General features: G+C 37.2%; 1 pseudogene; it reads right to left on the bottom strand.

The window, feature by feature from the left end:
• Positions 1–1788: 1788 nt before the first annotated feature.
• On the bottom strand, positions 1789–6640 carry LOC142170624 (uncharacterized; annotated as a pseudogene).
• Positions 6641–11725: the final 5085 nt, after the last annotated feature.

Raw genomic sequence — 11725 nt, 5'->3', positions numbered from 1 at the left:
GAACCCTATATTTTATTTAACCTCAGTAGGGCCCTAACCTTCCTCGTCACTACCCGACCGAGGTTAGGCTTGGCACTTACTGAGTACCGCTGTGGTGCACTCATGCCCTTTCTGCGCATGTTTTTCATGTGCACATCCAGGTACTTCGACTCAGTTCTGTCACCCTTGAGGCGAGGCGACTGCTCTAGAGACTTCGAGGTATATCTTCCGCGTCCGCAGACCGAGGAGTCCCTTTTTATTCTCTCTTTTAAGTATTAGCCCTTCTGTATTTCTTTTCTTTATTAGATATTCTGGAGTTAGACACTGGTAGACATTCAAAGGCTTGTGGTTTCATGAGATTCTGGGTTTTGGGAAAATGTATTAGTTTTTTAGAGTTGATATTGTGTATGTCGAGCGTCACTTTTAAACGCTGTTTTACTTTACTATTTTTGTTTTTAATTATTTTTCTTCCGCAAATTGGTTTATCTTCTGCATTTTAGGCTTACCTAGTCGTAGAGACTAGGTGTCGTCACGATGGTTCATGGAGGGTGAACCGGGTCATGACACCCTCACGGGTTTAATACGCACCACTAGGGTCTAAGGCTTGTTAACTTATATACCCAGCATCTCTCTTGTGTTTTACCGATGTGGGACTCTGTCTAAAGTGTGGGGTGTTACAACTACGCTCTTTCAGTACTGTAAGAGAGAGGCAGGGATACTAGAGAGAGAAAGAGAGAGACGGGTCTGAGACGACTTTTTGGGTAATAAGGTTTAAAGGTTTTGGGGGAGAAAAAAAAAGAGGGAAAGCAAATTATAATTAATTGCGTCGGCCAGAGAAAGTCCCACAATTTTGATACAATTTGTGGGAGTTACCGGTGACCGTCGCTAATTAAGTGCCGCTATTTGACCCTTAATCATGGTCACCTAATTAATACTGCTAAATATAACTCCATGCAAAGTGCCGCTATTTGACCCTTAATCATGGTCGCCTAATTAATACTGCTAAATATAACTCCATGCAAAGTGTTTTCGTGATATGAATTACTATTCCTTGATTATTTACATTGAGCAAATGTCGAACACCATGACTTGTCTTCAGATGATTAATTATAAATGATATTATTGAGATATTACACTACAAACTTATCAAGACAAAGGTTTGAGTAATCCACTTAAGTGTTAGCTAAAATCAGAAGTGGATGATATTTATAGTCTACTCACCGTTGTTATGGTGTATTTACCCATGTTAAAAGTTTTTCGAAAATATCATGGTTATGTTAAAACTCAACTAGGAGATTAAACGAAAAATAGAACTGTTAAAATTAGGAATTGGGAGCGGAAAAACGTTACAAGTTAAGATCCAATATCAAAGTAATAAGCAAATTTGAAAGGAACCACTTGCTAAAACATCTTTCGAATCAGACAATGCTACTATAGTCTTTAACTTCGACTAGAGATTGCTTAAATGAAAAAATAAGGAATTAGAGGCACACATTGACAAAAGTTTATGCCACTTAAAAAAGGATTGTTACGTAAATAACGGGCCAGATTCTACAAAGTACCTAGTCCACTATGGTTTTTGGCTATCGTAGTCTTAACGTTGATTCCACAAAATCAATTGAGATAGCAAAAAATATGCGACACAACTCAAATTTGAGAATAGACTAATAAAGAAGTAATTCAAGAAAAGAAAATTCTCATAGTATTAAATAAAATGCTCGAGTAGCACAAGCAGGACATCACAAAAACATACAAAATAGATCAGGTAATCCTTCCAATATTACAAACCATAACTAGAAATATCAGAATTTAGAAATAATCCATATGAACACCAATAGCGTACAAGCAAGCACCACTTCTCCCACTCTTGCTGCTGCAGACCAAAAATAAGTTCCAATATCACGTCCGTAGGGGCCAAATTTTCTCTTGTTTGTATAAAATGTAATCTGTTTTATTGCGTCTACAGCGCTCCCACCAACCTCCTCAACCACAACCGGACCATAAAATCCTTCAACTCCAATCAAGAACTCATTTTCACGATCAATGTTTATCTGTAGCATATTCAGAGTCATGCCAACGAAATCAAATAACAAGAACAATTTTTGTTGAAAAGAATAGAAGAAGAATATTACTATAATTCTGTCGCTCCCAGCTCTATCACCATGGTGTGACATAAACGATGCTTTTTCTTTTACATAATCAACTTCCAGTCCGGTTATGGCTGAAACATTTGTGTCCACATGAACGATCAGTCGCGTGGTAGTAGTAAATACTCCGTCATCCCAAGGTTTTCCACTACATCCTCCCCAAGGTCCAGCGCTTCGCGGCACAAGAGTATTCATCACATCGATGTTCTGTTAACAATTTGATACAGTTAAAAGAGAGGTGTACAATTATATTGTATGTACGTTCACCATCAATTTCATTAAAAATTATAATTGCTAATACTCGAACTTCATTCTACCAGCAGTGCCAGATGTAGGCCTATAACATATCAGGTACAACCACACAAATTACCATGAACAAACTCTACATGTAGTTTGAAATTCTTACAGAAATTTTGGTTTATATACTAAATTGGCACACATATTTGTGATAAAGTAGTATAAGCAAATACCTCTAAGTCTAACTACCAGCTGTAGGAAAATCATATTCGGACAAGAAAACAAAATATAAGGGCAGCCCGGTGCACAATGCATTCCGTATTTACGCAGAGTCCGCGAAAGGGCTGCATGCAAGGTGGTGTAATGTAAACAGCTTAACCTAATGCCAGCATTAGCCCGTGACCTATAGGTCACACGGAGACATCTTTACCGTTGCTTCCAAGCTCTAAGAAAATAAAAGATAGTACAAGAAAAAGGAGTGGCAAGTACGTACGTCATGGAATTCAGCAGTTTCTTCAATTTTAGGTTTCTTTGGCGCAACTTTTTCAACTTGAGTGAATGTAGTAACTTGCTGCAAATAAACACCAATGGCATCAAGGTACCAACTAGAACGCCCGTGGAAACCCACAACTGCACCACCTTCTTTCATTACAAGTGAAAACTTAGTTCCATCAGCCTTGGTTCCAAATGGTGCATAAATCTTTAAGTTAGTTGTAAAACAAAGAGATTTTACAACCAAATTGCCAGCATAATGTCCTAATGTGCCGTTAATCCCTATCAAATATTCCCGGGGAGCATTCTCAATAGTAACCTGACAAACAATCAACCAATAAATCAAGCTACTATGTTGGCTATACAAATGATCTAAATAATTCTCAGTATTCAGATATTACTAAGAGATGGTAGATTGGTTATTTGTGTAATTCAAACCTTCCCTTGGAAATAGATAAGGAAAAGAAAACAAAGTTGGGAATAATGCACATTAGATTAGAAACTAAAGGGCAACCTGGTGCTCTAAGCTCCAGCTATGTGCGTGGTCCGGGGAAGGACTGGATCACAAGGATCTATTATACACATCCTTACTCTGAACATTGGATTAGAAACTCAAATAGCCAAAATAAATTAAAACTTCTAAGAAGATGTTGGTGAAGAGAAGTATGAAAATAAACATAACTATTCTATAAAAGAATTGTATTACTTTGACATTAAATAACATTTACTTATGAAGAAAGTGCAAAATGGTGAGAAAATTATGCGGTTACAATAATTTTTGACATACCTTGAGTCTTTTATCTCCTCCCCTGCCACCAAACTTTGGTGAATCTATGATACCTTCTTCACCAATGGTTCGGAAAATAATGGAGTCTATAACTTCTCCATGAGCTATTAGTATCTCCTTGATTGGATTTTTAAGCTTGTAATTCCATTCTGATCCATTGGTGCCTCCCCATGGCTCAACCAAGATAGACCTTGCTTGATCATAACTTGTTTGATATTCCTTCATAAAACATGTACTTATCAAGTTATAATGGCTCTCTTTTGAAAAATAAACAAACTAATAGTATATAAAATTACAAGAAAGATATGAAGAATGGCTAGGGTCACTGGCGGAGGCAGGATCTCCACGAAGGGGGTTCAAAAATATTTTTTGTAGCTAGTGGGAATTGAACCTATGATATTATGAAGATTTTGAAGCCCCTTGACCACTAAACTATACTTTTGAGTTATGTTAAGGGGTTCAAAAATTAATATATAGAGGTAAAAAAGATTTTGCCTTATATATATAATGTAATTTTTGGACGAAGGAGGGTTCGGAACCCCTTCCACCCCTAAATCCGCCCCGGCCAGGGTGAAGAAATACTTAAGTAAGAACATGGCTTTATATATCTGCATGGAATTCAGAAGTTCGAAGAGATCTTATCAATAGTATTTTGCAGTGGAAAACAAGAAAAACCAAAACAAAAAGTAAAGTAGATTGCCAAGAAAAAAAAGAAAGAAAAGTCATGGTCACTGTCACAGGCGTATTTTATGTCACACAAAAACAGCCCGCGCGGCAGCCAAGTCTCGACTTGACTTCAGCCTACTCCAACACTCGGCCAAAATTTTAGTAACTTTGGACTTAGATTAATTTAGGCAGCTTTTCAACGTAGTAAGCTTAGATTGATTTTAGGCAACAAAAAATAGATGAAGGGACAGAAAATTAAAGTGAACAAAAGGCACAATATACAGGAAACTCTTTTCCCAACTTTGTATTTAACTCGAGAATACAAAGAAACTCAACTCGAAGTACATCCGTGTACAAAAATGAAGATCACTCTTGACCCTCACAAGACTACTCTTAGCCTTAGGTTGTTTTCACTCATGAAAATAGATTTAGGACTCTTCCTAACTCAAACATGCACTCTACACGTTTTTCACTCTATGCTCCAAAGGAAAAAGGTGCTGTCCATTTATAATATATGAACCAGCCCCATTTACACAATAGTTGCCTATTTTTAGGCTTAGGCACTTGCCCACTCAACCTACTACTTTAGCTTAGTGTAGTTGACACCCCCCAACTATTAGGATAATGTAAATCATGCTAAAGGATAGTGGGATCATGGCCCCAAAAATGTTGCTAACTCCTGCCAGCATTTTAGCAAAGCTCAACTGCTGCCCATGTGCTCAGCATGTGCCGTAACCGCCATTGACTTTGTCAATCCAAGACTTGCTGCCCAATTTCGTGCCTTGGCTTGGACCAGGCGCCAATGCCATTGTATCCAGCTACATTGTGCCACAATTTGCCTTTGCCATTGCCTACGAACTTGGCTCGTTTGCCGCAATTCAATGTCATGACAAGTCTGTCCACGCACTGCCTTCCCGTTGCACATTAGCCTGCCTTTGCCTCATCGTTTTTGCCTTGGCATGGCATCAATGCCTCATGCCTTGATGCCTTTGTCATGATAAAATGCCACCCTCAGCCCACAACTCATTGTCAAGCCCTTACCAAGCTGCCTCGCCTCCGTCAAAGCCTTGGACATCACTTGCCCGTTTCCCATTTTTGACATTGGTGTTGCTCGTGCACCTAGCTTTGCAACACTCTTGCTGCCTCATGACAACACTCTTGTTGCCAAGTCGAGATCAATTGGCGTAGGTCTAACAAACCACCCACACCCTTTGAAACTCGACGCCCTCGTCGAGGTTAGCTCAATATATGAGTCCTAAGGGGTTGACAGGCAACACACCTTGACCCCTTTCTCTTCAGCTACAATTGCATTGACACCAACAGTTTGTTTGTCACTATTTAGCACCTCCAATGCAGCCTTCTTCTCCGCGGCAGTCATAGCATTTAACACTGCCTTGTTCGGACAGTCCCTCGCTCGATGTGGTCCATCACAAAGGAAACAACCACTGAATTTGTTGCCCTTCTCCTTACTCTTTGAAGTTCGAGCTTCATGTTTTCCCTTCCCCTTGTCTTCATTTGCATTGCCATTTTCACATTTCTTCCACTCCTTTGCCTTGTCCTTCTTTCCGTCTATGGACTTTGAAGCAGAAGTCTCATCACTCTAGTGAAAATCACCCAATGCATCAGCCGCAGCCACAACACTTGCGAGGTTTTGAATATTCTACCTTTGCAACTCAAGTTGTGCCCATTTTTGCAGCCCGCTCATGAAGTTGTGCAACTTGTCTTCTTTCGACATGTTGCTGATGCTCAGCATCAAGGATGTGAACTCTTTCACATATGTTCTAACTGATTCGGTGTGTTTCAACTTTTTCATTTTGTCCCTAGCAATCCAAGATGTATTACTAGGAAGGAACTGATCCTTCAATTCCTTTTTAAGCCGCTCCCACGACTCAATCTTTGGTCTATCCAAACTTTCATCTTCAGCCACACGAGTGCGCCACCATAACTTAGCATCTTCACTCAAGTACATGCTAGTAAGGGTTACTTTTTCCATCTCGTCTTGCACACGAATTACATGAAAGTACTGCTTCATATCCCAAAGAAAATTCTCCAATTCACGTGCACTCCTTGCACCACTAAATGCCTTAGGTTCAGGAATTCTCACCTTGAGACATTCAACACCACGTTGAGGAGCATCTTCGCCCACAACGCGTCGTAGTACCACTGTCTCGGCCTTCAGATCCGCATTCTCTCGACTCAGCCTTGCCAATTCTGCCTCAAGGTAGGCAAGCCTTGTCATAAGGGTCTGAATTTTTTCACCATCAGGAACATTTCCCACCAATGCTTCCAGTTTCATTAGCCTTTCCCGCAGTTCATTGTTACCACCAGTCATGTTCTCGAACAAGACCACGAAATTTGCCACTGCCCATCGTGTCTCCGTCACAAATCTGCTCTGCTCTGATACCAGTTGTCATAGGCGTGTTTTATGTCACACAAAAATAGCCCGTGCGGCAGCCAAGTCTCGACTTGACTTCAGCCTGCTCCAACACTTGGCCAAAATTTCAGTAACTTTGGACTTAGATTAATTTAGGCAGCTTTTCAATGTAGTAAGCTTAGACTGATTTTAGGCAACGAAAACAGATGAAGGGACAGAAAATTAAAGTGAACAAAAGGCACAATATACAGGAAACTCTTTTCCCAACTTTGTATTTAACTCGAGAATATAAAGAAACTTAACTCGAAGTACATCCGTGTACAAAAATGAAGATCACTCTTGGCCCTCACAAGATTACTCTTAGCCTTAGGTTGTTTTCACTCATGAAAACAGATTTAGGACTCTTGCTAACTCAAACATGCACTCTACACATTTTTCACTCTATGCTCCAAAGGAAAAGGGTGCTGTCCATTTATAATATGTGAACTAGCCCCATTTACACAATAGTTGCCTATTTTTAGGCTTAGGCATTTGCCCACTCAACCCACTACTTTAGATTAATGTAGTTGACACCCCCAACTACTAGGATAATGTAAATCATGCTAAAGGATAGTGGGATCATGGCCCCAAAAACGTTGCTAACTCCTGCTAGCATTTTAGCAAAGCCCAACTGCTGCCCATGTGCTCAGCATGTGCCGTAACCGCCATTGACTTTGTCAATCCAAGACTTGCTGCCCAATTTCGTGCCTTGGCTTGAACCAGGCACCAATGCGATTGTGTCCAGCTTCATTATGCCACAATTTGCCTTTGCCATTGCCTACGAACTTGGCCCGTTTGCCGCAACTCAATGTCATGACAAGTCTGTCTGCGCACCGCCTTCCCGTTGCACATTAGACTTCCTTTGCCTCATCGTTTTTTGCCTTGGAATGGCATCAATGCCTCATGCCTTGATGTCTTTGTCATGATCAAGTTCCACCCTCAGCCCGCAACTCATTGTCAAGCCCTTACCAAGCTGCCTCGCCTCCGTCAAAGCCTTGGCCATCACTTGCCCGTTTTCCATTTTTGACATTGGTGCTGCTCGTGCACCTAGCTTTGCAACACTCTTGCTGCCTCATGACAACACTTTTGTTGCCAAGTCGAGCTCAATTGCCTCATGACAACACTTTTGTTCAATTGGCGGAGGTCTAACAGTTACCATTTTGGTTATCTACTGTTTGTTTTTCGAGTTCTCCCTTTCACCAGATATGATGTGCTAGAGAGTGACAAGGCTTGGGTGAAGAGAACTAAACATATATACACATTACTGAATTAGATGTTACACCTAGAGAATATAGAAGGCCTAATGGCATGCTGCCTAAAAAATAACCAAATAAGAGTTCAATCTAGAAACATGAGAAGTAATGGCAACTAAAAGGCCAAACGTTTGACATTAAAAGTAGAGCAGAGAAGATCATGCGTTCATACTTAATAAATCCAGCTCCAGTTATTGGTTGATCTTAAAAGTATCAGATTAAAAGAAATTAAAATTTTCTTCTTCTTTTAGAGATAGGATGTATAACTGATATTTATTTTAATTTATATGAATAACAAATTGGACTGTAGTAAAATCAATGTGTAGGCTGATGACTTCAAAAACTACATTGCATGATTTGAGAGTAAAGGCCCTCTCTGTACCACTACCTAGTATGGATAAATTAGGAATCATACTTTAAAAAATTGTTGGTCCAAACCAGTCAGAAGATACTTTTAAAATTGTTGTTAACTTTAATCAACAAACCAGAAGATAAGTGAATATTTGTGATTAATGAAAGAGCAGGATATTAAAAGAATGAAGAGCAGAGTAGAAATCTAAAAAGAGAGAGCATAAGACTAATACAGAACAAAGATACTTTTCATTGTAATCTAAGTTACAATTTATAAGAAAAACTTAACTACTAACTTCATAGTCCTGAATATCAGCACATAATCTACTTAAAAAGACTAACAAAGATACTGAGAAAATAATAACTGCAGAATTTAAACTAAGTAACTGCAATCAAAGTAACTGCTACTATTCAAAGCTAAACTGCAGTCCTAAAACATAACAACTAACAAACATGATCTAAAGGTATTTTCTCAAAAATCTGACTTACGCTTTTAGAACATATTATCCACTTTGGGTCAAGTTTGCACAATTTTCCTCAAAAGGTCTTATACCATTAAGAGATGGGCAAAGATCAATATTAGCCCGCAGCCAAAACTATTTACATTTGATAGCTGTATAAAACTTATATATTTTTTTGTATATAACATATAGAAGTGTATAAAAAAAAAAGCATTCCGATGCACTAAGCTCCCACTATGTGCGAGGTCCGGATAAAGGCAGGACCATAAGGGTCTATTGCACACAGTCTTATCCTGCATTTTTGCAAGTGGTTATTTTCACGGCTCGAACCCTGACCTCCTGGTCACATGACAGAAATGTATATATATACAAAAAATATTTTCCTTTTTGCCTTCAATATTTTCAAAAGTCCTACACCCAACAATCTCCCGCTCGAACTAAGTTTCGCGTGGCTCATCACCACGAACTAAGTTTCATATGGCCGAGTACCACGATCCACATGTCTCACCTTGAACCAAGTTCTGCGTGGCCCATTACCACAATCCACTAGTCAATTTTCGAAATGCATGGTGTGCCACCTACATCGTAGAGTATTATGTATAGATACTCAAATAATAGAAACGTTGAGAAGAAGAAAAAAGTGATATAGAGAAGAAACTGAAAAAAGAGAAAAAGGAAAAGGAAAAATGCTATAGATATGTGTTTGTGTATATACATGACACCTAGAAACACATAGAAGAACCACAGTGGCATCTTTTTAGAAAAAATTCATTTATAGCAAAGGATTACATTAGAAGAGAGGAAAAAAAGAAAAAGGGGCATCAAATAGCTCACCATGCTCGACAAATATAAATTTAAATGAAGGTCATCAGTCGGACATATTATTTTAGCACTAAATGAAAGTAATTCTGTTTAAACTTTTCAATTAACCAAGCCAACCAACAAAATTAAGAATCCAATAAACTGAATTAGGGCGCATCCAGATCAAACCAAACACATTTATTCGTTAACTAGTTAATTTGCCCGCGTTTCGCACGATCATAACAGATCTCATTAAATCTATGAAATAATAATTTCATAATACTATTAGATTACAAAACATATTTAAAACTCATTACTTTTCATTAACGTCCCTTACCGAGAACTCAACATTGATCAAAAAAAGAAAATTGATGAACATTCACTATCACATTACAAATACTAACTCACACTATCTTGATCACACCAACTTTTGTTGGCCCTTTCTTATTTTCTGCAGTTACCTTTTGTTTAATTAATACTAATATATTGTAGTAGTAATTAATAGCTAAATGAGAACTCAAACGAATTATCAAAGACGTATTGACTTGAAACCAAGTACAATCAATTTACTTTTTTTCACATAGATTACCGCTATAAGTTCTTCAAAACTCATTTTATAATTCATAAAACATAACTTGATGCGAGTAAATTTTTATTTAAAAGTAACATGTAAATATTTAATACTACATTTCGTATACAAAACTTCAAAGTACATGAATAATATTAAAAAGAACTTTATACATCTCACTATATTATCAGGTATACATAAATAATACTATATATTAGAGAAAATATTTTTATATAAACATATTATAAATTAATTTAGAAGAGAATCAAATTCAACATGTAAATAGGGAGTATATCAAATGTTCATGTTGGACTTATATAAAGCTCTTACTCTAGTTACATTACAGGTTAATTTGTGATTGGTTCGTGTATTTTTTCCATAATTTCTTCAAAAAGCCAAAAACCGTCAAGAGAATTTAGTTTTGTTACCTAAAAGAGAAGAAAAAATAGTGAACAAAAAAGTACAATTTTCAAATAAAATGAGTAAATATAAAAGGGAAAAAAGAAAAAGCAAAAAGACCTTTTATCTTGCAAGCCTGGGAAATTATTCAAGGATTTATCTTGCAAGCTTGAGAACTCTTCACATTCCTTTTGGTATCGACCAAAATAAATTCTTATAGTGTGTTGAGGAATGCTAAATAACAGAAGTAATATTTTCCAATTACAACAATTGTTAGTACAAAGCACCTTTAACCTACCCTTGCTAAACACACCAAGCACAACCAACACACACTGAAAGCATCCTTCAAAAACAATTATAAATTGGGAAGAGATTTAGAGAGAGAAATTTAGTTATCCATAGAACCGAAAAATATAAAGACATGCATTTTATAGTTAGATAGTGAGGGGAAGTTGAAGAAAACATTCTTTGCCTTTCTAGTGCATGCTTTAAGCCGTTTGAAATTCTTGACTCTCTAAATTCTTAGTAAACTACAATTATGTTATTTGGTGTCATAAAGAAGCAATTATTAAATTAATAAATCAGCAGTAAACTTCCTTGTCTGCATTTATTAAGGAATATGAAACGTTGAGGCAGTAATAATTGAGGCTTTCATTCTTACTATATGAGGAAAAAATAGGGAGAAAAGGAAAAAAGGGAGAAAAAAGATAAATAGGTTTCTTGACCAAAGAGAGGTGCCAAGTCATCTTTTCTATTCCCTCCTTTATATATATATGCAAAAGCATTTCATAGCGTAAAAGTCAATAATAGCCTGATTTATAATTGGCAGTTGAAAATTAGCGATTGTCTTAAAAGTAATTGAAATTTAGTTACTTTTCCATGCAGTAATAAAATTTGAACAAAAATACTCCTAAGTTATAATCTGAAAAAATTCCAATATAATATATTGGAATTTGAACTCTTTGATTACACATAGAATTCCAGCATAATATATTGGAGTTCAAAATACCATGTATGTATATTCCAGCATATTATGTTAGAGTTTTAACTACAAGGTGTCTTTGAAGTTTGAAGTGCAACCCAATATGTTGTATATGTACGCATGAGCTTCATAATCAAACATATTATACTAGATTTTTTCTGTGTTTTAGCTAAGGATATTTTTGCCCAA

Source organism: Nicotiana tabacum, chromosome 16 (genome assembly GCF_000715075.1).
Source record: "Nicotiana tabacum cultivar K326 chromosome 16, ASM71507v2, whole genome shotgun sequence".
Taxonomy (NCBI): domain Eukaryota; kingdom Viridiplantae; phylum Streptophyta; class Magnoliopsida; order Solanales; family Solanaceae; genus Nicotiana; species Nicotiana tabacum.
The sequence above is the reverse complement of the archived record's forward strand: the minus strand, read 5'-3'. Positions and strand labels throughout refer to the sequence as shown.